The sequence below is a fragment of the Ranitomeya variabilis genome, chromosome 4, assembly GCF_051348905.1.
Source record: "Ranitomeya variabilis isolate aRanVar5 chromosome 4, aRanVar5.hap1, whole genome shotgun sequence".
Classification (NCBI taxonomy): Eukaryota; Metazoa; Chordata; class Amphibia; order Anura; family Dendrobatidae; genus Ranitomeya; species Ranitomeya variabilis.
In genome coordinates, this window is record NC_135235.1 from 687,554,065 (window position 1) to 687,579,593 (window position 25,529).

Genomic DNA, 25,529 nt, shown 5'->3' on the forward strand with positions numbered 1-25,529 from the left:
TCTGAATCTGAGCAGCGGCCATTTTCCCGGAGGCCACCTGACCGCATTGTACCCATGGAGTTGCCGGCGGGGCTTCCAGTCTTTGAGATGCCGGAGGAGCCCCGACTGTATGAAGATACGCCGCCGCCACCGCCCCACAGCACCAGAGGCCCCACACTGCAGAAGAGGAGCCGCCACAGCACAGCACAGCACAGCACAGCACAGCAGCCGCCGCTCCCAGCACAGAGACCCCACGCTGCAGCGCTATGATAAGGTAATGGGGGATACTCACTTTCCTGTGAGACGCCCCCTCGTCCTCATCAGGATCACTCCCCCCCCCCAAAAGGCACATATTCACCGGCCCTATAAGACGACATAGGGTGTATAAGAAGACCCCCGACTTTTAAGAAGATTTTATTTTTTAACTGGTAAAGTTGGGGGGTCGTCTTATACGCCCAGTCGTCTTATACGCCGGAAAATACGGTATACATCTGTCTGTTATATGTTTTGGTACAATTTGTCAATAACGTATATAGTTTGAGTTATTTTTGATGGTCAACAAAATACTATTTTCCAGTAATTCATTTTTCACACTTTGTGTATGATAATGTCTTCTCCTCTGTGTGGGATTTTGACTTCTCATTCCTCATGTTTGGTCCTGTCAAAATAAAAACATTTCTATAAACCTCCCATGCTGGCCCAGTTCCAGCGGTGTCAACACTTGCATTTCGGGGGCTCAGGTTTTTATGTCATATGAGCACTGCATCCAATTAGCGGTGGCTTCACTGTTCTCACCTTCATACAAATCGAACAATAAGAGGAAGCCAAAGAGAAGTCACAGCCCTGGCTTCCTGTTCATGTGCAATACGTCTGAGGGCAGGGACAGTGAAGCTGGGGCTGATTGAGCATAGGGATTGTGTGATGCAACAACCTCATATGAGCCCAAGGAACGCGAGTGACAATACCACTGGAACAGCACTGGCGTGGAAGGTGAATATGATTTTTTTTATTTTAACAATGCCAAACATGATGACAATTCCTTTATGAAAATAACATTTCAATTTAAAACATCTCCTACATTAAGAACATGAAAAAGGCTTCTCCCCTGGGTGGGTTCTCTGGTGGTTGTCAAGAACCGATTTCCGGTTAAAACATTTCCCACATTCTGAACATGAAAAAGGCTTCTCCCCTGTGTGAATTCTTTGGTGGTGATCAAGATGCTCTTTACGGGTAAAACATTTCCCACATTCTGAACATGAAAAAGGCTTCTCCCCTGTGTGGGTTCTCTGGTGGTGATCAAGATGCCCTTTCTGTTTGAAATATTTACCACATTGTGAACAGGAAAAAGGCTTCTCCCCTGTGTGAGTTCTTTGGTGCATAACAAGAGGTGATTTCTTGTTAAAACATTTCCCACATTCTGAACATGAAAAAGGCTTCGCACCTGTGTGAGTTCTCTGGTGTGTAACAAAATATGATTTCTGGCTAAAACATTTCCCACATTCTGAACATGAAAAAGGCTTCTCCCCTGTGTGAATTCTCTGGTGCCTAAGCAAATCTGATTTCTGGTTAAAATATTTCCCACATTGTGAACAGGAAAAAGGCTTCTCCCCTGTGTGAGTTCTTTGGTGTATAACAAGAAGTGATTTCTTGTGAAAACATTTCCCACATTCTGAACAGGAAAAAGGCTTCTCCCCTGTATGAGTTCTTTGGTGTATAACAAGAGGTGATTTCTTGTTAAAACATTTCCCACATTCTGAACAGGAAAAAGGCTTCTCCCCTGTGTGAGTTCTTTGGTGTATAACAAGATGTGATTTCTGCTTAAAACAATTCCCACATTCTGAACAGGAAAAAGGCTTCTCCCCTGTGTGAGTTCTTTGGTGCTTAAGCAAATCTGATTTATGGTTAAAACATTTCCCACATTCTGAACATGAAAAAGGCTTCTCCCCTGTGTGAGTTCTTTGGTGCTTAAGCAAATCTGATTTCTGGTTAAAACATTTCCCACATTCTGAACAGGAAAAAGGCTTCTCCCCTGTGTGAGTTCTTTGGTGTATAACAAGATGAGATTTTTTGTTAAAACATTTCCCACATTCTGAACAGGAAAAAAGCTTCTCCCCTGTGTGAGTTCTTTGGTGTATAACAAGGTGTGATTTCTGATTAAAACATTTCCCACATTCTGAGCAGGAAAAAGGCTTCTCCCCTGTGTGAATTCTCTGGTGCGTAAGCAAATCTGATTTATGGTAAAAGCATTTCCCACATTCTGAACAGGAAAAAGGCTTCTCCCCTGTGTGAGTTCTTTGGTGTATAACAAGATGTGATTTTTTGTTAAAACATTTCCCACATTCTGAACAGGCAAAAGGCTGCTCCCCTGTGTGAGTTCTTTGGTGTATAACAAGAGATGATTTCTTGTGAAAACATTTCCCACATTCTGAACAGGGAAAAGGGTTCTCCCCTGTGTGAGTTCTTTGGTGTATAACAAGAGGTGATTTCTTGTTAAAACATTTCCCACATTCTGAACAGGAAAAAGGCTTCTCCCCTGTGTGAGTTCTTTGGTGTATAACAAGATGTGATTTCTTTTTTTTTTTAAATTCGTTTATTAATAACAATATCAATTGTACATACATTGTTTACATTCCCAACATCTAGAAGGTACATAAATTTTTTACATATAACCACAATTGGGATATTGCAAAGGTTACAAGTAGTGCATGTCAATCATTTGGTCATGTCTTATACAAACTTTATCTACCTTATCTTCTAATAAAACTTTCAAAACTAATGCGCTGCCACTGAGAGGAAAATTCTAAGTAAGTTTCGCCCTGTAAGCCACCGCTGCTCCGTGTATTCCGACACCCTTTCCTTGCATAGTTATTAAGATATGTTAATCTAAACGGTATGAGAGGAGGAGTTCCATCTCCCCCATATCTTCTCAAATTTGGCTGGATTGCCCCTATTTTGGTACAATGCCCGTTCATATGGAACAATAGAGTTCACCAGATCAACCCATGTTCTAAGAGTTGGACCAGAGCTCCCCATCCATCGTAGGGCCAGCACCTTACGCGCCAGAAACAAAGTCTCCCTCAGAAAAATGTCTATATAACGATCCCAAGTCTCAGCTTCCCATACTCCAAATAAACAAACCAAAGGTTCAAGTGGGACAGGGATAGATATCAATGAAGTCAGTAATGTCGTTACCTCTTTCCAGAATTGGGAAATAATAGGACATTGCCATATCATGTGGATGAAATCTGCGTTGCTGGAATGGCATCTCAGGCAGTCTGATGAGTGTAGACGACCCATTTTGAAGAGACGAATTGGGGTCAAATAGGACTGATGTATGATATATAATTGTGTCATCCTATTATTAACTGATGGGGAAACTTTAGTTGGGGATTCCAAAATTTCATCCCATTCCTCCTCCAGAGTGTCTGGAAGGAGCCGTCCCCACTTCCCTTTAATGGAGTCTAAGGTGGATCTCTCATTTATGGATAATAAATAGGTATATAGAGAAGAAATAAGTCCCTGGGGGCCCTGTGAATTAAGGATACCTATTAACGGTAAATCTGAAATAGCACGTCCTGTACCCGCACTCCGCATATACGATTGGAAGGCTGACCTTAGTTGCAGGTAACGGAAAAACTGAGACCTCGGTATATTGTATATAGTTTGTAATTGCTCGAAGGAGACAAAAATCCCCCGCTGGTGTAAATTACCCACTGTGAGGACACTATATGATGTCCAGAATTTGGTGGATGGGTGACCCAGTAATATCGGGAAATAACCATTATTCCACAAAGGCATTTCAGTTGCTATATCAGCAAATCCTATTAATTTTTTAAGTTGCCTCCATATTGAACGTGCTAGCCGGAGTATAGGGAGTAAATGAGGAACCGCAGTTCTCTCCATTTCCAAAAAACCCAGTGGGCAATCAACTTTAGCTGAGTACAAAATGTGATGTTCAGAGTTGGGAAGAATCTTCCCGGGCATCCACGTATTCAACATTCTGGCCTGGCCCGCTAGGTAATATAAGTAAAAATCTGGCAGAGCCGCCCCACCCCCTTGTTTAGGTCTCTGTAGAGTAGATAGTTTAAGTCTAGGTCTAGCCTTTCCCCATACGAAGGATGTAGTAAGGGAATTTAGGGTTGCGAAGAAGGACTTAGGTATAATAACTGCACTATGTTGGAAACAATAACTCAACTTGGGGAGTAATATCATCTTTATAAGATTGATGCGTCCAGCTACAGATAATGGTAGTTTGTCCCAGGTAGCGAATTTGGATTTGACCACGTCAAGTAATGGGAATATATTGAGATGTAGATCTAGGTGACTACTTTGGGACATATATATTCCTAGATATTTGAACTGGGAGACAATGGGTAGCAATGAGAGGGTTTCAAGGCGGGACATTGGAGTGTGGGAAAGAGGCATCAAAGCAGACTTTCCCCAATTTATATAGAGGCCAGAAAATTTACTGAATCTATCAATCATCGTTATTACTTTTGGTAGAGTGACCTCCACTTGATCCATAAACACCACCATGTCATCAGCATACAGACCGATGACCTCGACCCTATCAGCAATATGTATCCCTTTAACGTCCACAGAAGACCTCATTCGTATTGCCAGAGCCTCTATTGCCAGGGCAAATAGAGCTGGGGAAAGAGGGCACCCCTGCCGAGTACCTCTATGTAGGGAGAACGATGCAGACATTAAGCCGTTCACTACTACGCGCGCCTTGGGTTTTGCATATAGCGTGGCTATCCCTCTCAAAAATTTACTCCCGAACCCATATTTACGCAAACATGCAACCAAGAAGGGCCATTCTAGGGAATCGAAAGCCTTGGCTGCGTCCAGCGAAGCCAATGCCCATTTGTTATCTGTTTCCAGAGAACTATATTGTATGACTGACTGTACCCTCCTGATATTTATAGAAGTGTTTTTCCCTGGCATAAAACCGGTTTGATCCGGGTGTATAAGATCTAGTATGATCTTGTTCAGTCTAGTGGCTAATATCTTAGTGAAGATTTTATAATCTACATTTACCAAAGAAATTGGTCTATATGATCCACAATCTAAGGGGTCCTTCCCCTCCTTCTTAAGTACTATAACATTAGCATCGTAGAACGTTTCAGGAATAGATTCCCCTTCCCATATTCCCTTGAGTACCTTTAGCAATATGGGGGCTAGCTTGTCCCGGTATTTCCTATAGAATTCTATGGGAAACCCATCAGGTCCTGGGGCCTTTCCAGATGCCATGTCAGCCATAGCCTGCTCCACCTCTTCTAAAGTAAATTCAGCTTCCATAAGGGCTTGTTGCGATGAGTTTAGTGAGGGGAATGTAATATCTGATAAATAATCTAAGCACTCATCAACATTAGAGTTGTTACTAGATTTATATAACATAGTATAATAGTCATAGAAGCACCGAAGTATCTCATCAGAAGAGGATACTAAAGATCCATCAGACACCCGAATCTGTAAAATTGTATTGGAGGTATTGTGTTGACGTACCAAAAAGGCCAGCAGTGTACTAGCCTGATTTCCTAGCTCAAAATAAGATTGGCGCGTGAAAAACAATTTACGTTTCGATTTAACCTCTATATGTTGGGTATAAAGTCTTTGGGAGGTGAGCCATTCAATTCTGTTATTGCTGGATTGATTAGCTATATAGGCAGCCTCTGAAGCCTTTAATCTCTGTTCCATCTCCTCATCCTCTTTCGCTGTTGCCCTCTTTATATAGGAGATAGTGGAGGACAGACATCCCCTTAAATATGCCTTCAGTGTGTCCCAGAGTAAACCAAGATTTTGAAGTTCCGAGTGTATCAGAATGAAGGTATCTAATTGAGTAACCGTCCTGTCACTTGAGTCTATTAATTTTAACCAGAAGGGGCTCAATTTCCAGGACCCGCTGTGAGAATCGGATCGTCCATATTTAAGTTTAAGGATAATTGGGGAATGATCCGAGATCCCTCGGTTACCATGCTCAATACCATCTACCCACAGTGCCAACCCACTTGACCCAAATATATAATCTATCCTAGATAATGATTGTCTAGTGGATGAGTGGCAGGTATACCCCTTGATCCCCGGATGATTTATTCTCCACAAATCCAACCAACCACTACCGTCCATAAATAATGCTAGTTGAGAGGGGGGTTGAGGTATAATGTCTCCTGTCGTTGCATCATCTAATCTCAGTTTATCTATGGATGGATTCATAGTCAAATTGAAGTCTCCCATGCAGATAACATTCGCCTCCGGGTACTTTAAAGAGAAGCCTAGGGCCAGACGGAGAACTGATATATTAGCAGGGGGGGGGTTATAGATACATAACAATACGTATTCTCGCGAGTTAATAAATGCATGTACAAAAACAAAACGACCCTCTGGATCACGTCTCGCCTCCCTTGCCTCCCATCTGACCTCTTTGTGCACTAGTAGAGAGACCCCTCTTGAATAACTGGTGTGGAAGGCATGTAAGGACCACTGCACCCACGGCTTTTGCATACATCGAACTTTATCTCTTGTCAAATGTGTTTCTACCAGTGCTACAATGTGGGGATGGTATCTTTTTATCTGTGAAAATACTTTAATTTTCTTTTTAGGGGTCTTTATACCTCGGATATTCCAGGTCATGCATATAAGTTCAGTTCCCATATTTACTCTTGAGGGAAAAATCAATACATATCATTATTATTTGGGTGTATTCCAGCAGTAGCATATTAGGCATAGATTTAATATCAGCGGCAGCTTTACCTAATAAACAACCAAAACAAAACCATAAAACCAAATGGAACAAGAAAACTTGAACGGTAGGGGAGAGTATTTCCATCCTCCCACAGTCAGATTGAAAAGGGGATACCCTCACTGAATTCAGTGTCCGGTATTGTTGATTTCCCCGCACCTATACGGAAAGCTCAATTCTTATTGCCAACTTCCAAGGAACCCAGGCTAGGGGACTTCCATATTTGATCCTCCGTGAGATCGCAGCCATTCAATCGCCTCCGCTGGGTCCGTGAAGAATAATGAGGAACTATTGTGGACGATACGGAGCCGAGCCGGGTAGAGCATAGAATAAACAATGTTCTTGTCTCTAAGTTGCTTTTTAACATCCACAAATCTTGCACGTTGTTTTTGAAGTTCTGCAGAAAAATCTGGAAAGATTGATATGGTGGCATTGCCAAGTTTGATGAGGCCCTTCTGTCGCGCCAAGCGAAGAATAGTATCTCTGTCTCTGCAATTGAGAAGACGTGCCAGGAAAGGTCTCGGCGGAGCTCCAGGAGGCAGAGGCCTAGTTGGTACTCTATGGGCTCTTTCCACCGAGAATGTTGAGGAGAATTCATCTCCCAGTGTGGATTTCAGCCAGCCCTCCAGAAATTGCTCAGGTTGCTGACCCTCTGAACGCTCCGGGAGACCTATGATTCGGACATTGTTCCGACGCAGTCTATTTTCCAGGTCATCTGCCTTTTGCCTCCAAGCATTTACAGATCCAGTGGCTTTGGTTAATTTGGCTTCCATAGGAGTAATAGTGTCTTCTATAGTAGATACCCTCGTTTCAACCTCTGATATACGCCCCCTCATAGTTTGCATGTCATGTCGCAGGCGGCCCACCTCAGTATGCACATCCTCTATTTTCTCTGTAAGAGATGCCCTAGTGAGGGATATGGCCTGCATTAACTGCTCCGATGCCTGTTTGAGAGTCAGTTCTTCCTCCTCTACTTCCCCAGTGCCGTCAGAGGGGCGACCTCTGCGTTGAGAGGATGTGGGGTTATTCCTAAGATTGCGCACATTTTCATGAGGGTCATCCTTGGCAAATTTTTTAAGTTTTTCAGCAGCCGTTGCTCCTCTAGGATGCTGCATGGCGGGTATACACAAAAGGACCTCACAGGTTAGTGCTGAAAGTAGTTATAGGCAGACCGTGCTCCAATTCTGTGAATATAAATGAAGCAAGTTCTATATAGTATTAGATGATGCTCCAAAGTTCCATATATTATGTGTTAGCCAGTAATGGTAGGGAGGATCGCAGGGGAGTAGTCCAGGTGTTGATTTATGTGGTTAGACCTTATATGTTGGACGGGCGCTCAGCTTTTGCTGGCAGGGAGAGCAGCAGAAAGGGGGGGTTAATTCCCACTATTATAATGTCACAAGTGCAGTGATTGATTAACAGAGGAGGTGCAGGGCCCAATGTCTCAGGGCATACATACACCGCACCCCCTCACCAGATCTCAAGCACAAGAATGTTTCACCTGCAGCACTGTTAATGTATAGAGCGACACTGCCTGTGCTGTTAGACAGCGTGCTTCAGTAATGGCCGCCTCTCCGTCCACCCCAGGCCCCTCAGCTGTCATATAATAAAGTGAGTCTCACCGCTGCGATCCTGCCCCTCTCGGCTCCGTTATGAAGAAAGTCCGGTGCCAGTAGGAGATGATGACGCCCTATGTCCCAGGGCGCGCGTGCATAAAATGGCCGCTGCTCCACGTGTGTCCATCCAGCACCCTCGGCTCCCACAGGCACCGCCGCCCGCCTAGATCCTCCGGCTTCTGCGCCCCGATGTCTCTCAGCGATCTCTGCCGGTGTCTGTCAAACCGCAGGGAAAACCCGACACTAAAGGGAGCCGGCACTTGCGCTCTGTCCAGCCAGGGCGCGCACAGGTAATATGGCCGCCGCCACACAAGAAGTCCTCACCAGCCCGGTCCACCGCAGTATTCGGCGCTCCAGGACCTCACTGTGTCAAACCGAAGGGGTCCTCAGATTTCTGGGGGTCCCAGGACATCAGCGCCAGCCCTAGTTTTGTGTGGATGACGGGTTTTAATGGCAGAATATAGTCAGGATGGTAGGAGCTCACACAGGCACGTCTTCCTCTCTCTGCTACATAGCCACGCCCCCCAAGATGTGATTTCTGGTTAAAACATTTCCCACATTCTAAACAGGAAAAAGGCTTCTCTCCTGTGTGAGTTCTTTGGTGCTTAAGCAAATCTGATTTATGGATAAAACATTTCCCACATTCTGAACATGAAAAAGGCTTCTCCCCTGTGTGAGTACTCTGGTGCTTAAGCAAGTCTGATTTTTTGTTAAAACATTTCCCACATTCTGAACAGGAAAAAGGCTTCTCCCCTGTGTGAGTTTTTTGGTGTATAACAAGATGTGATTTCTGGTTAAAACATTTCCCACATTTTGAACAGGAAAAAGGCTTCTCCCCTGTGTGAATTCTCTGGTGCTTAAGAAAATCTGATTTACGGTAAAAACATTTCCCACATTCTGAACATGAAAAAGGCTTCTCCCCTATGTGAGTTCTCTGGTGTCTAACAAAATCTGATTTCTGGTTAAAACATTTCCCACATTTTGAACAAGAAAACCTATTCTCTGCTGTGTGAATTATTTGATGTTTAAGAAAAAACTTTTCAAGGGGAAAGCTATTTCCGTATTCTGAAGGTGAAAACGGCTTCTTTGATTTAGGGGCAGTTTGTTTTTTAATGCTAATTTTGTGACTTTGATTTTCTTTAGTAGTTGGTAATGAATCAGAAGACAGGACCTGTTTCAAAGGATCAGATGACAGATCTTTGCTGTGAAGGGATGATGGTATATCTGGAGTAATGGCATTCACTTCAGTTGTATCCTGTGTGATCTCAAGATCACCTGATTTAAAAAGCGAAGATGTCAGCTGTCCCTCTGATCTCCTGGTACAGAAATCTGCTAAGAATAAAACCAATTATTATTTTTCAATTAAATATCCTCAAACTTAATATTTTTGAACATTTCTACTTAAAGTGTCATTAAAAATGGCAAGTTATGTAAAAAATTTAAATTATTCACCAACAAAGTGACAGTTCACAGTCTAATAGAAAACCTCATGGCATGAACCAGTGGAGCATGGATGTTCAACTGTTTGTTCATTCTGCCTCCCAAATGTGGAATAAAAAGCCAAACAATGTTATGTAGACAAAAATAATACCAATGAAAAGTTCTCATCTTACAAAAAACAAGTTGCCCCTCAGGTCCATCATCTGTCAATGGAAAAACAGAGGTTTCTACATTATTAGTGACTACCAATCTAGCAAAATTCGCTCTCCCAAAGTCAAATTTCCCTCTCACTTCTGAGTCTTGCTGTGTGCCCAAACCACATTTAGCATCCATGTATTTGGCATTACTATAGCGAGAAGAACTTACTTAATTTATGGTGTGTCTTCTGGAGCGCAATCTGGGCACTATGTGTTGGGTAATAAAATGGTATATTTTAAATTTTTACTCTCCAAAATCCACTGCGCTCTAATTACCGGAAAGTGGCTGTGGAGTCAAAATTGTGACCACTCCTATAGATTAATTCACTGAGGGTTATACTATTCAAAATGGAGTCACTTTATGGGGATTTCTACTGCTCTGGTTTTCTGACATTTTGTCATATTAGGGCTTCTACAAATGCTGTGTCCCATCATCTCAGGGATCTGCTCCTATGACGTCTGCTTATTTATTCTGTAGGTGGCGCTAGTAATGGAGGAGACATCAGAACCAGCTCTGGGGGGCGCAGACTGTCGAGCCACCAAGTTTAAGTTGCCTGCAACCTGTGATACCATCCATTCTGGCAGGGTACCATCCATTCTGGCAGTTTGGATGTGCACGCTGTCCTGCTAGAGTAATCTTCTCCCTACTTCAGCCAACTGGAAAGCACCGCACCCCACTAAAACTTGGAGCATATTGCCAGAAGCTGCGAGATACAGGCTTGTTCTCCTCTGGTTCAGTACGGTCTTTCCTGTTGTGACCCCGGCCTGTTTACTGACTACTAGTGATGAGTGAATATACTCGTTACTCAAGATTTCTCGAGCATGCTCTGGGGTCCTCCGAGTATTTTTTAGTGCTCGGAGATTTAGTTTTCATCGCCAAAACTGAATGGTTTACATCTGTTAGCCAGCATATGTATATGTGGGGGTTGCCTGGTTGCTAGGGAATCCCCACATGTAATCAATCTGGCTAAGAGATGTAAATCATTCAGCTGAGGTGAGGAAAACTAAATCTCCGAGCACTAAAAAATACTCGGAGGACCCCCGAGCATGTTTGAGAAATCTCGAGTAACGAGTATATTCGCTCATCACTACTGACTACTCTTGTGTCTTTTGATTTTGTATTTTCTCTTCCCTCATGGTTGTAGCCAGACTACCTGACTATTCTTCTATCTATCTCATACTACAGAAAAGCAAGTATCAATCTGGCCCAAGCCTAGGGGTCTGGGTCTAAGTCCAGATGTAAAGGGGTTAAAGAAGTTAAAGGATGATGTTCAAAACTGTAAGGCCATGTGCACACGTTCAGGTTTTTTCGCGTTATATATATATATATATATATATATATATATATATATATATATATATATATATATATATATATATATATATATAACACATCTACTGAAATAATGAAGCTGAACAGTCTTTTTAAGTATAAAAAAATGAGTAACTAATGGTAAAACCTCTTCCGGGTAATTAAAGTATGGGTCTCAGTGTCTCATAGCAATATAAACTATCGTAAAGGTCAATATTTTCTATCACATGAAAAGTATATTTCTTGTTGAAATTAAATGGAACTATTTATAAGGCTGTGTGCACACGTTGCGTATTTGCTTGCAGAAATTTCTGCAAGGTTCCTACATCTCTTGGCAGAAAAACGCAGCTGACAAAACGCACGTTTTTAATGCATTTTTGTATGCGTTTTTTCATGCGTTTGTAAATTAGATATATAAATAAAGAGATATTTAACAAAATAATAATAATTATGATGTAATTTCCTTGTTCAACCTCTTCAAATAACCTCATTAATATTAAATAAAGACACCCACACACCAGCCTATGTAGGAGCATTAACATAATTAACCTACATATGCTGTAACAAGAAGCAATTGTCAGAAATCTGCGTTAAATGCAATATCTGCTTATTTTTCAAAAAGTTAAAAAAAAAATTGTGTGGTCTCCCACATAATTTTCATAACCAGCAGAGGGAAAGCTGACAGCTGATGTTAATATACTAGGAAGGAGCCAATAGCCAAAGGTTCCCAGGCTAGTATTAATATCAGCTCACAGCTGTTTGCTTAGACTGTACTGGCTAGTTTACAGTGGAACCCCAGAAAAAAATTAACGTGGCTAAGTACCAATTCTGGCACTTAGCCTCACTCTTCCCACTTGCCCAGTAGCAGTGGCAAGTGGGGTTCATATTTGTGGGGTTGATGTCACCTTTGTATTATCAGGTGGCATCAAGTCCACAGGTTACTAAAGCAGAGGTGTCTGTAAGACACCTATCCATTACTAACCCCATAGTAATATTGTATAAAACATAGACACACAGAATAAAGTCCTTTAGGGAATCAAAATTCACCATACTTACTGAACGCCTAATCTCCGACTCCCTCGTCTCCTGCAAACAATCAAAAATAATACACCAACATATAATACTATCCTGTCCGCCATAGTCCATTTAATACCGAGTGTCCCACGGCGATCTCACGTGTAGAACAGTTACATCAGGAGATGTGACTGCTCTACCTGGCCTCCGGCGATACACGGACAGGAGGTCATCGTTCCCACAGTGTATCACTGCACTGCCGTGAGAGTTCACTGGAGTTCATCAGCTCTGATGCTCTCACTTACAGAACTACCGCTGTGTGAGAACATTCCCACGCAGCAATGCCGTAAGTGAGAGCACTGGAGCTTATCAGCTGATGAACTCCAGTGAACTCTCACGGGGGCTCAGTGATACACTGTGGGAGTGATTACCTCCTGTCAAAAGGCATAGCCAGATGGGAGTAGTAGTCCTATCAAATGACGCCTGGGTACACACGTCGCATGAGTACACACACAGACAGACACACACACGCAATGTCACAGGAAGCCTGGGTAGGCAAGAGCTAATAACCCGGGCCCCTGCGATTTCCCTCAGACTAGGGAAATCCTGACTGACCCTCTCCCAGAGTTTACACTGATGGTGTGCATGTCTGGGCCTCCATCCTCACCCTATCTCCTGTTTCAACCCTAGGCTGAAACCACCACCCACCACCCAGTGAAGAGACCACACACCAATACCCAGAGTTAGCACAGACAAGGATAACGGAAAATATGAACCACGCTGCAGTCACTCAGGAATACACTATAAATGCACACGGAAAAACAAATACAAATATAGGAAGGAGAAAATATGACAAAGGGAAATACACCACCAGATACGATACTCCTTCTCCTAGATCACCACTCCAGACCGAGATAACCAAGCACAAGACAGAAGCTATAATCGGCGACGCCCAATGTTCAGAAGAACTATTTAAAGGCAGTGGGCGTGACCCAGCTTCCAATCCGAGCACCAGCTAAATTAACCCCGGACCAGCTAGATAAAATCTAGCCGACGCCACTGAGCACATAGTGGACAAAAGCGGAATTACCGCTGTCTGACGAATGCCCTAGTATGAACAGCGTCCGACATGACACGCACATGTTCTCCGCCCACACTCTTCCTCCTTCTGACATCATTTCCCTTTGACAATTTGCAGTCTTTTTGTCAGCAATCTGCAAACCTTTTTATACCTGCATTTTTGCTGCAGATTTGACTGACTCAGTTGAAGACAACGAGTCAAAAACGCTCTAGAAACACAAAAAGAATCGACATGCTGCAGAAAATAAAATGTTGCAAATACGGACGGAAATTTACTGATCATGTGCACAACACTTCAGGATTGTCATTGAATTACCAAGCTTTAGTATTCTATTGCATTTTTGGAGCATTTACGTGCGTAAGCGCTTTGTGTGCACATGGCTTAAACCCTTTACCCCCAAGGGTGGTTTGCATGTTAATGACTGGGCCAATTTTTACAATTCTGACCACTATCCCTTTATGAGGTTATAACTCTGTAACGCTTCAACGGATCCTGATGATCCTGACAATATTTTCTCGTGACATATTGTACTTCATGATAGTGGTAAAATTTCTTTGATATTACCTGCGGTTATTTGTTAAAAAAACGGAAATTTGGTCAAAATTTGGAAAATTTCGCAATTTTCCAACTTCGAATTTTTATGCCCTTAAATCACAGCGATATGTCACACAAAATACTTAATAAGTAACATTTCCCACATGTCTAGTTTAAATCAGCACAATTTTGGAACCAAAATTTTTTTGGGTAGGGAGTTATAAGGGTTAAAAGTTGACCAGCAATTTCTCATTTTTACAACACCATTTTTTTTAGGGACCACATCACATTTGAAGTCACTTTGAGGGGTCTATGTGATAGAAAATACCCAAGTGTGACACCATTCTAAAAACTGCACCCCTCAAGGTGCTCAAAACCACATTCAAGAAGTTTATTAACCCTTCTGGTGTTTCGCAGTAATTTTTGGAATGTTTAAAAAAAAATGAACATTTAACTTTTTTCACAAAAGATTTACTTCAGCTCCAATTTGTTTTATTTTACCAGGTAACAGGAGAAATTGAACCCTAAAAGGTGTTGTAAAATTTGTCCTGAGTACGCTGATACCCAATATCTGCGCATGGCAGAGCTCTGAAGGGAAGGAGCGCCATTTGACTTTTCAATGCAAAATTGACTGGAATTGAGATGGGACGCCATGTCGCGTTTGGAGAGCCCCTGATGTGCCTAAACATTGAAACCCCCCACAAGTGACACCATTTTGTAAAGTAGACCTCCTAAGGATCTTATCTAGATGTGTGGTGAGCACTTTGACCCACCAAGTGCTTCACAGAAGTTTATAATGTAGAGCCGTAAAAATAAAAAATCATATTTTTTCACAAAAATTATCTTTTCACCCCCAATTTTTTATTTCTCCCAAGGGTAACAGAAGAAATTGGACCCCAAAAGTTGTTGTAAAATTTGTCTTGAGTATGCGGATACCCCATGTGTGGGGGTAAAACACTGTTTGGGCACATGGTAGAGCTCGGAAGGGTAGGAGCGCCGTTTGACTTTTCAATGCAAAATTGACTGGAATTGAGATAGGACACCATGTCGCGTTTGGAGAGCCTCTGATGTGCCTATACATTGAAACCCCCCTCAAGTGACACCATTTTGGAAAGAAGAACCCCTAAGGAACTTATCTAGATGTGTCATGAGAACTTTGAACCTCCAAGTGTTTCACTACAGTTTATCACGCAGAGCCGTGAAAATTTTAAAAAAAAATTTCCACAAAAATTATTTTTTAGTCCCCAGTTTTGTATTTTCCCAAGGGTAACCGGAGAAATTGGACCCCAAAACTTGTCCAATTTGTCCTGAGTACGCCGATACCCCATATATGGGGGGAACCACTGTTTGGGCGCATGGGAAGGGAAGGAGCGCCATTTGGAATGCAGAGTTAGATGGATTGGTCTGCAGGCGTCATGTTGCATTTGCAGAGCCCCTGATGTACCTAAACAGTAGAAACCCCCCACAAGTGACCCCATATTGGAAACTAGACCCCCACAGAACTTATCTAGATGTGTTGTGAGAACTTTGAACCAACAAGTATTTCACTACAGTTTATAACGCAGAGCCGCGAAAATAAAAAATCTTTTTTTTTTCCACAAAAATAATTTTTTAGCCCTCGGTTTTGTATTTTCCCAAGGGTAACAGGAGAAATTGGACCCCAAAAGTTGCTGTACAATTTGTCCTGAGTACGCCGATACTCCATATTTTGGGCTAAACCCCTGTTTGGGCGCAAAGGAGAGCTAAGAAGGGAAGGAACACTGTTTTATTTTTTCAACGCAGAATTGGCTGGAATTGAGATCGGACGCCATGTCGCGTTTGGAGAGCCCCTGATGTGCCTAAACATTGGAAACCCCCCAATTCTAACTGAAACCCTAACCCAAACACACCCCTAACCCTAATCCCAACCATAACCCTAACCACACCCCTAACTCTAATCCCAACCCTAATCCCAACCGTAAATGTAATCCAAACATTAACTTTAGCCCCAACCCTACCTTTAGCCCCAACCCTGACCCTAACTTTAGCCCCAACCATAACTGTAGCCCTAACCCTAATTTTAGCTCCAACCCTAACCCTAACTCTAACCCTAATGGGAAAATAGAAATAAATACATTTTTTCAAATTTAATTATTTTTCCCTAACTAAGCGGGTGATGAAGTGGGTTTGATTTACTTATATAGTGGGGTTTTTAGCGGATTTTGATGATTGGCAGCCGATACACAAAAAAAGATGCTTTTTATTGCAAAAAATAGTTTTTGTGTCTCCACATTTTGAGAGCTATAATTTTTCCATATTTTGGTCCACAGAGTCATGTGAGGTCTTGTTTTTTGCGGGACGAGTTGACGTTTGTATTGGTACCATTTTTGGGCACATGACATTTTTGATCGCATTTTATTCCGATATTTGTGAGGTAGAATGAACAAAAACCAGCAATTCATGAATTTCTTGGGGGGGGGGGCACTTATACCATTCCACGTTTGGTAAAATTGATAACGTAGTTTTATTTTTCGGGTTAGAACGATTACAGCAATACCTCATTTATATCTTTATGTTTTGGCGCTTTTATACAACAAAAACTATTTTATATAAAAAATAATTATTTTTGCATCGCTTTACTCTGAGGACTATAACTTTTTTATTTTTTCGTTGATGTTGTATGGCGGCTCGTTTTTTGCGGGACAAGATGACGTTTTCAGCGGTACCATGGTTATTTATATCCGTGTTTTTGATCATGTGTTATTCCACTATTTTTTTTACTGGAACAAGATTTTTTTTTTTTTATTTAGGATTTTTTTTTTTTTTTAAACATGTAAATATAATTATTTTTTTTTTACTTTTTTACATTGCCCCAGGGGGGGGGGACATCACAGTAAAGTGACAGATCGCTGATCTGACACTTTGCAATGCACTGTGTCAGATCAGCGATCACACAGGCACTGCAAAGAGGCTTCCCGGCGCCTGCTCTGAGCAGACACTAGAAAGCCACCTCCCTGCAGGACCCGGAAGGCCCCCCGTGGCCATTTTGGATCCGGGCCTGCAGGGAGGAGGAGGTAGGAGACCCTCGGAGCAACGGGATCACATTGCGTTGCTCCGAGTGTCTCAGAGAAGCACGCAGGGAGCTTCCCTGTGCCGCCGGAACACTGCGATCATCTTTGATCGCAGTGTGCCGGGGTTAATGTGCCAGGAGCGGTCCGTGAACACTCCTGGCACAGTGCCGGATGTCAGCTGCGATAGTCAGCTGACACCCGGCCGTGGTCGGCCGCGCTCCCCCCGTGAGAGCGGCTGCTTGCGTTAGACGTACTATCCCGTCGGTGCTCATACGGGCCCATACCACCTCGACGGGATAGTACGTCTAATGTCAGAAAGGGGTTAATAGTACAGAGCTGACGTGTGATAAATTAAGATCTCAAGCATTTGGAAGAGGCAATGGAGACCTTAACGACCAGAGGTATTTTTGGTTTTGCATTTTCATTTTTGCTCCCCTTCTTCTCGGAGTCATAACTTTTTTTATTTTTTGGTAAAAATTGCCATGTGAGGGCTTTCTTTTTTTTTGCCGGTATTGTTGTACTTTTGAATAAGGGCATTGATTTTAAAATATAGTGTACTGGAAAAAGGGGAAAAAATTCCAAGTGTGGTGAAATTGCAAAAAAAGTGCAATCCCACACTTGTTTTTTGTTTAGCTTTTTTGCTAGGTTCACTAAATACTAAAACTGACCTGCAATTATGATTCTCCAGGTCATTATGAGTTCATAGACCCCAAACATGTTTAGGTTCTTTTTTATCTAAGTGGTGAAAAAAATTCCAAACTTTGTTAAAAAAAATAATAAATTCAGCCATTTTCCGATCCCCGTAGATTCTCCATTTTTCGTGATCTTGGGTTGGGGGAGGGCTGATTTTTTCAGCACCGAGCTGACGTTTTTAATTATACCATTTTGGTGCAGATACGATCTTTTCATCGCCAGTTGTTGCATTTTAATGCAATGTCGTGGTGACCAAAAAAACATACCGTATATTCTCGAGTATAAGCCGAGATTTTCAGCCCTCTTTTTTAGGCTGAAAGTACTCCTCTCGGCTTATACTCGAGTCATTGTCCCAGGGGGGTTGGCGGGAGTGGCATACTCATCTGCTCCCGCTGCGGTCACTGGCAGCTTAACTGATGGTCTTCTCCGGGCGCTGACAGCTTCTTCCAGCATTGAGCGGTCACATGGTACCACTCATTAATGAATATGGATGCGACTCCATTCCCATAGGTGTGGAGCTGCATATTTTTTACTGTAATGAGCGGTACCGGTGACCTCTCAATGCTGGAAGAAGCTGTCAGTGCCCGCAGAAGACCATCAGGGAAGCTGCCAGGGACCGTGCCGGGAGCAGGTGAGTATAATGGGGAGGGTGAGCAGCATTGCGCGATATATACCTGTCCTTGTTACACTGCCGGGTGCCGCTCCGTCTTCCGCGTCCTTTGCTGTGACGCTTAGTGTGATCGTCAGTGCAGAGGATGCGGAAGACAGAGCGGCACCCGGCGGTGGAACGAGTACAGGTGAATATTGCAAGTGTCGGGGGCCTGAGCAACGAGAGGTGAGTATGTAATTTTATTTTTTTTAATCGCAGCAACAGCATATGGGGCAAATATCTCTATGGAGCATCTTATGGGGCCATAATCAGCATTTGTGCAGCATTATATGTGGCAAATATCTCTATGGAGCATCTTATGGGGCCATAATCAACATTAGTGCAGCATTGTACGGGGTAAATCTCTATGGAGCATCTTATGGGGCCATAATCAGCATTTGTGCAGCATTATATGGGGCAAATGTCTCTATGGAGCATCTTATGGGGCCATTATTAACCTTTGTGCAGCATTATATGGGGCATATTTTAATATGGAGCATCTTATGGGGCCCATCATAAACTTTATGGAGCATTATATGGGGTGTATTTTGTATGGAGCATCTTATGGGGCCCATCATGAACTATATGCATATGAGAATGCTTGGTCTGGGGGAAAATGTGTGTAAATGGGTTAGTAACTGGCTTAGTGATAGAAAGCAGAGGGTGGTTATAAATGGTATAGTCTCTAACTGGGTCGCTGTGACCAGTGGGGTACCGCAGGGGTCGGTATTGGGACCTGTTCTCTTCAACATATTCATTAATGATCTGGTAGAAGGTTTACACAGTAAAATATTGATATTTGCAGATGATACAAAACTATGTAAAGCAGTTAATACAAGAGAAGATAGTATTCTGCTACAGATGGATCTGGATAAGTTGGAAACTTGGGCTGAAAGGTGGCAGATGAGGTTTAACAATGATAAATGTAAGGTTATACACATGGGAAGAAGGAATCAATATCACCATTACACACTGAACGGGAAACCACTGGGTAAATCTGACAGGGAGAAGGACTTGGGGATCCTAGTTAATGATAAACTTACCTGGAGCAGCCAGTGCCAGGCAGCAGCTGCCAAGGCAAACAGGATCATGGGGTGCATTAAAAGAGGTCTGGATACACATGATGAGAGCATTATACTGCCTCTGTACAAATCCCTAGTTAGACCGCACATGGAGTACTGTGTCCAGTTTTGGGCACCGGTGCTCAAGAAGGATATAATGGAACTAGAGAGAGTACAAAGGAGGGCAACAAAATTAATAAAGGGGATGGGAGAACTACAATACCCAGATAGATTAGCGAAATTAAGATTATTTAGTCTAGAAAAAAGACGACTGAGGGGCGATCTAATAACCATGTATAAGTATATAAGGGGACAATACAAATATCTCGCTGAGGATCTGTTTATACCAAGGAAGGTGACGGGCACAAGGGGGCATTCTTTGCGTCTGGAGGAGAGAAGGTTTTTCCACCAAAATAGAAGAGGATTCTTTACTGTTAAAGCAGTGAGAATCTGGAATTGCTTGCCTGAGGAGGTGGTGATGGCGAACTCAGTTGAGGGGTTCAAGAGAGGCGTGGATGTCTTCCTGGAGCAGAACAATATTGTATCATACAATTATTAGGTTCTGTAGAAGGACGTAGATCTGGGGATTTATTATGATGGAATATAGGCTGCACTGGATGGACAAATGTCTTTTTTCGGCCTTACTAACTATGTAACTATGTAACTATATGGAGCATTATATGGGGCTCCTGATTCAATATGGATATTCAAAAACACTTAACCTACTGATATCTCAATTAATTTTTCTTTTATTGGTATCTATTTTTATTTTTGAAATTTACCGGTAGCTGCTGCATTTTCCACCCCAGGCTTATACTCGAGTCATTAAGTTTTCCCAGTTTTTTGTGGCAAAGTTAGGGGTCTCGGCTTATACTCGGGTCGGCTTATACTCGAGTATACACGGTAATTCTGCGTTTTTACTTTTTTTTCTCGCTACGCCGTTTATCCATCAGGTTAATCTTTTTTTTTCTTGATCGATCGGGTGATTCTGAAGCGGCAATACCAAATATGTGTATGTTTGATTTCTTTTGTATTGTTTTATTTTAAATAGGGCAAAAGGGGGGTGATTTGAACTTTTATTTTTGTTGTATTTTTAAAAACATTTTTTTTTAACTTTTGTCATGCTTCAATAGTCTCCATGGGAGACTAGAAGCTGCCATAACCCGATCAGCTCAGCTACATACAAGCGATGATCAGATCACCTGGATGTAGCAGAATTACTCACTTGCTATGAGCACCGACCACGGGATGGTGCTCACAGCAAGCCGGCAGTGACAACCATAGAGGTCTCCAGGAGATCTCTGGTTGTCATGACAACCCATCAGTGACCTGCGATCACGTGACGGGGTCACCGATGGGCGGACTTTAGGCGCGATTGCCGGAAGCACATGTTAAATGCTGCTGTCAGCGTTTGGCAGAGAAAAATACGGATTACACACGGACCATCAGTGTGAGAAATATGCACCGGTGTCCTATAGAAAAGCTGGTAATTCAGTGCGGTGTACAGTAAAATCACACTGACAGGTTAGAATAGAATAGAGAAAATAAATGTCTACACATAGTATAGGTATATATATATATATATACTAGATGGTGGCCCGATTCTAACGCTCCGGGTATTCTAGAATATGCATGTCTACGTAGTATATTGCCCAGTGACGTAGTATATTGCCCAGTCACGTGGTATATTGCCCAGCCTTGTAGTATATTGCCCTGCCACGTAGTGTATTGCCCAGCTACATAGTATACAGCACAGCGACGTAGGATATTGTGCAGCTACGTAGTATATTGCACAAAGCCACATAGTATATTGCACAGCTTTGTAGTATATTGCTCAGCCACGTCGTATATTGCCCTGCTACATAGTATACAGCACAGCGACGTAGGATATTGCGCAGCTAGGTAGTATATTGCACAGAGCCACATAGTATATTGCACAGCTTTGTAGTATATTGCACAGCCACGTAGTGTATTGCCCAGTTACATAGTATACAGCACAGCCACATAGTATATTGCGCAGCTACGTTGTATATTGCACAGCTTTGAAGTATATTGCCCAGCCTTGTAGGATATTGCGCAGCTACGTAGTATATTGCCCAGCCACGTAGTATATTGTCCAGCCACGTAGTATACAGCAGAGCTACGTAGGATATTGCCCAGTGACGTAGTATATTACCGAGGCACGTATGTCACAGGGCCAAAAAATAAAAAATAAACATACTCACCTAACGATCCGAGGGCCCCTTGTAGTGTATCATACTCACCATTCTTGTCGCTGCTCCTCTGCGTCCCGTGTCTTCTCTTCCTGGGATCCTGTGCAGATGGTAGTGCTCGGCTTCAGGAAAATGGCCGCGGGATGCCGCGCGTGCGCAGTTCGAGATCGCAGCGGACATTTTCCTGAAGCCGAGTTCCATTGCAAGTCCCAGGGCTGGTGGGAGCAGGACCTATGAAGACGTCGCGGTCACATGACCGTGACGTCACAGCAGGTCCATGCCGCACACCAGCCCTGGGATGGGACCTCACCGCAAGCTGACGCTTGTAATGGAGCGTTCCGGGGAGCGTGGCGAGGAGCGAGAAAGGCGGCGGAGGGTGAGTATAGCAGGTTTTGTTTTTTTCATTTATTATTTTTAACATTACATTTTGTACTATTGATGCCGCATAGGCAGCGTCAATAGTACAAAGTTGGGGACACACAGGGTTAATAGCAGCGGTAACGGAGTGCGTTACCCGCGGCATAACGGGGTCCGTTACCGCCGGCATTAACCCTGTGTGAGCGGTGTATGCGGGCGCCGGGCAGTGAGTGCGGGGAGTAAGCGGCCATTTTTTTTTTCTGTGCGCGTCGCTGATTGGTCGCGGCAGCCATGATAGGCAGCTGCCGAGACCAATCAGCGAACGAATAACCGGGACAGAAGGACAGAAAGACGGAAGTGCCCTTAGGCAATTATATAGTAGATATATATATATATATATATATACATATATATATATATATATATACACACATATATATATATATATATATATATATATATATATGTATATCATTGACACACACACATATATATATATATATATATATATATATATATATATATATATATATATATATATATATATATATATATATATATATATATTTTTTTTTTTAATACAGAGCTAGATAGCAGAAAAGCCGGTAATTCAATTGTCGGCTTTTGCTATCTCCTTATCAAACCCGATAGCATATGAGACATGGTTTACATACAGTAAACCATTTCATATCCGTTATATTTTTACATATTCCTCACTAATAATGTTAGTAGTGTGCGTGTGCAAAATTTGGGAGCTCTAGGTGTTAAAATAAAGGGTTAAATCACTGAAAAAACTGTTGTGGGCTCCCGCGCAATTTTCTCCGCCAGAGTGGTAAAGCCAGTGACTGAGGGCAGATATTAACAGCCTAGAGAGGGAGATTATGCCACTAGGGGGCGCAGCACTGCAAGTCAGCAAAGCTACGTTCCCCTGCATTCCATTCATTCCCCAGTTTTTACAGCCAGGGGCGGCTGCATTAGCAGGCTCCTGGTTGTAAATTTATTTAACCCCCTCAGATGGATTTACAGCATGAGACATGACTGTTCGGCAGACAGGTATGGGATAGTTGCTTTTTTATTTTCCTTTTTTTTCAGAAGATCGAGGGTCGTCAGTTGGATTGAGCGTACAATATAAGATATTAAAACCCATGTGTATTTATTTCATTAAAATACTTACATTAGCAAGGAGACATTAACCCTTTATTACCCCATATCCCACCGCTACTCGGGAGTGGGAAGAGAGTGGCTAAGTGCCAGAATAGGCGAACCTTACAGATGCGCCTTTTCTGGGGTGACTGGGGGCAGATGTTTTTAGCCAGGGGGGCCAATATCCATGGTCCCTCTCTAGGCTGTTAATATCTGCCCTCAGTCACTGGCTTTCCCACTCTGGCGGAGAAAATTGCGCGGGAGCCCACGCCAGTTTTTTCCATGATTTAACCCTGCATTTTAAGACCTACAGCTAACAAATTTTACACACAGACATTTCTAACATTATTAGTGAGGAATATGTAAAAATATAATGGATATGGAATGGTTTACTGTATGTAAACCATGTGTCATATCCTGTCGGGTTTGGGAAGGAGATAGCAAAAGCCGACAATTTAATTACCGGCTTCTCTACTATCTAGCTCTGTATTAAATATAAATATATACATATATATCTACATATATATATGTGTCTCACTGACATACACATATATACAGTTGTGGCCAAAAGTATTGACACCCCTGCAATTCTGTCAGATAATACTCAGTTTCTTCCTGAAAATGATTGCACACACAAATTCTTTGGTATTATTATCTTCATTTAATTTGTCTTAAATGAAAATAACACAAAAAGAATTGTCCTAAAGCCAAATTGGATGTAATTCCACACCAAACATAAAAAAGGGGGTGGACAAAAGTATTGGCACTGTTCGAAAAATCATGTGATGCTTCTCTAATTTGTGTAATTAACAGCACCTGTAACTTACCTGTGGCACCTAACAGGTGTTGGCAATAACTAAATCACACTTGCAGCCAGTTCACATGTATTAAAGTTGACTCAACCTCTGTCCTGTGTCCTTGTGTTTACCACATTGAGCATGGAGAAAAGAAAGAAGACCAAAGAACTGTCTGAGGACTTGAGAAACCAAATTGTGAGGAAGCATGAGCAATCTCATGGCTACAAGTCCATCTCCAAAGACCTGAATGTTCCTGTGTCTACCGTGCGCAGTGTCATCAAGAAGTTTAAAGCCTATGGCACTGTGGCTAACCTCCCTAGATGTGGACAGAAAAGAAAAAATTGTGGGATTAAGAACCTCGACTAACATCCAAACAAGTTCAAGCTGCCCTGCAGTCTGAGGGTACAACAGTGTCAACCCGTACCATCCGTCGGCGTCTGAATGAAAAGGGACTGTATGGTAGGAGACCCAGGAAGACCCCACTTTTTACCCCGAGACATAAAAAAGCCAGGCTGGAGTTTGCTAAAACTTACCTGAAAAAGCCTAAAACGTTTTGGAAGAATGTTCTCTGGTCAGATGAGACAAAAGTAGAGCTTTTTGGGCAAAGGCATCAACATTTTTACAGGAGAATAAAGAGGCATTCAAAGAAAAGAACACGGTCCCTACAGTCAAACATGGCGGAGGTTCCCTGATGTTTTGGGGTTGCTTTGCTGCCTCTGGCACTGGACTGCTTGACCGTGTGCATGGCATTATGAAGTCTGAAGACTACCAACAAATTTTGCAGCATAATGTAGGGCCCAGTGTGAGAAAGCTGGGTCTCCCTTAGAGGTCATGGGTCTTCCAGCAGGACAATGACCCAAAACACACTTAAAAAAACACTAGAAAATGGTTTGAGAGAAAGCACTGGAGACTTCTAAGGTGGCCAGCAATGAGTCCAGCCCTGAATCCCATAGAACACCTGTGGGGAGATCTGAAAATGGCAGTTTGGAGAAGGCACCCTTCAAATATCAAGGACCTAGAGCAGTTTGCCAAAGAAGAATGGTCTAAAATTCCAGCAGAGCATTGTAAGAAACTCATTGATGGTTACCGGAAGAGGTTGGTCGCAGTTATTTTGGCTAAAGGTTGTGCAACCAAGTATTAGGTTACTTTCACACTAGCGTTAACTGCATTCCGCCACAATGCGTCCTTTTGCCGAAAAAACGCATCCTGCAAAAGTGTTTGCAGGATGTGTTTTTTCACCATTGATTAACATAAAGCAACGCATTGTGACGGATTGCCACACGTCGCACCCTTCGTGCGACGGATGCGTCGTGCAGTGGCGGACCGTCGGGAGCAAAAAACGTTGCTTGCAACGTTTTTTGCTCCGTCGTAAACGTCTTTTCTGACCGCGCATGCGCGGCCGGAACTCCGCCCCCACCTCCCCGCACCTCACAATGGGGCAGTGGATGCGCTGGAAAAATACATCCGCTGCCCCCGTTGTGCGTCGGAGACAACGCTAGCGTCGGGAACGTCGGCCCGACGCTAGTGTGAAAGTAGCCTTAGGCTGAGGGTGCCAATACTTTTGTCTGGCCCATTTTTGGAGTTTTGTGTGAAATGATCAATGTTTTGCTTTTTGCTTCATTCTCTTTTGTGTTTTTTCATTTAAGACAAA

The 25,529-nt window shown here is 42.8% G+C and overlaps 1 pseudogene across 1 annotated transcript in view; it reads right to left on the minus strand.

The window, feature by feature from the left end:
- Positions 1–469: 469 nt before the first annotated feature.
- The window catches only part of LOC143767709 (uncharacterized), a 30,337-nt pseudogene continuing 5,277 nt past the window's right edge, over positions 470–25,529 (minus strand). The window contains exons 6-7 of the transcript XR_013213742.1: positions 8,869–9,666; positions 470–2,542 (exon numbers count right to left, since the gene is read on the minus strand). The product of XR_013213742.1 is annotated as an uncharacterized LOC143767709 (transcript). The remainder of the gene's footprint in view (positions 2,543–8,868; positions 9,667–25,529) is intronic.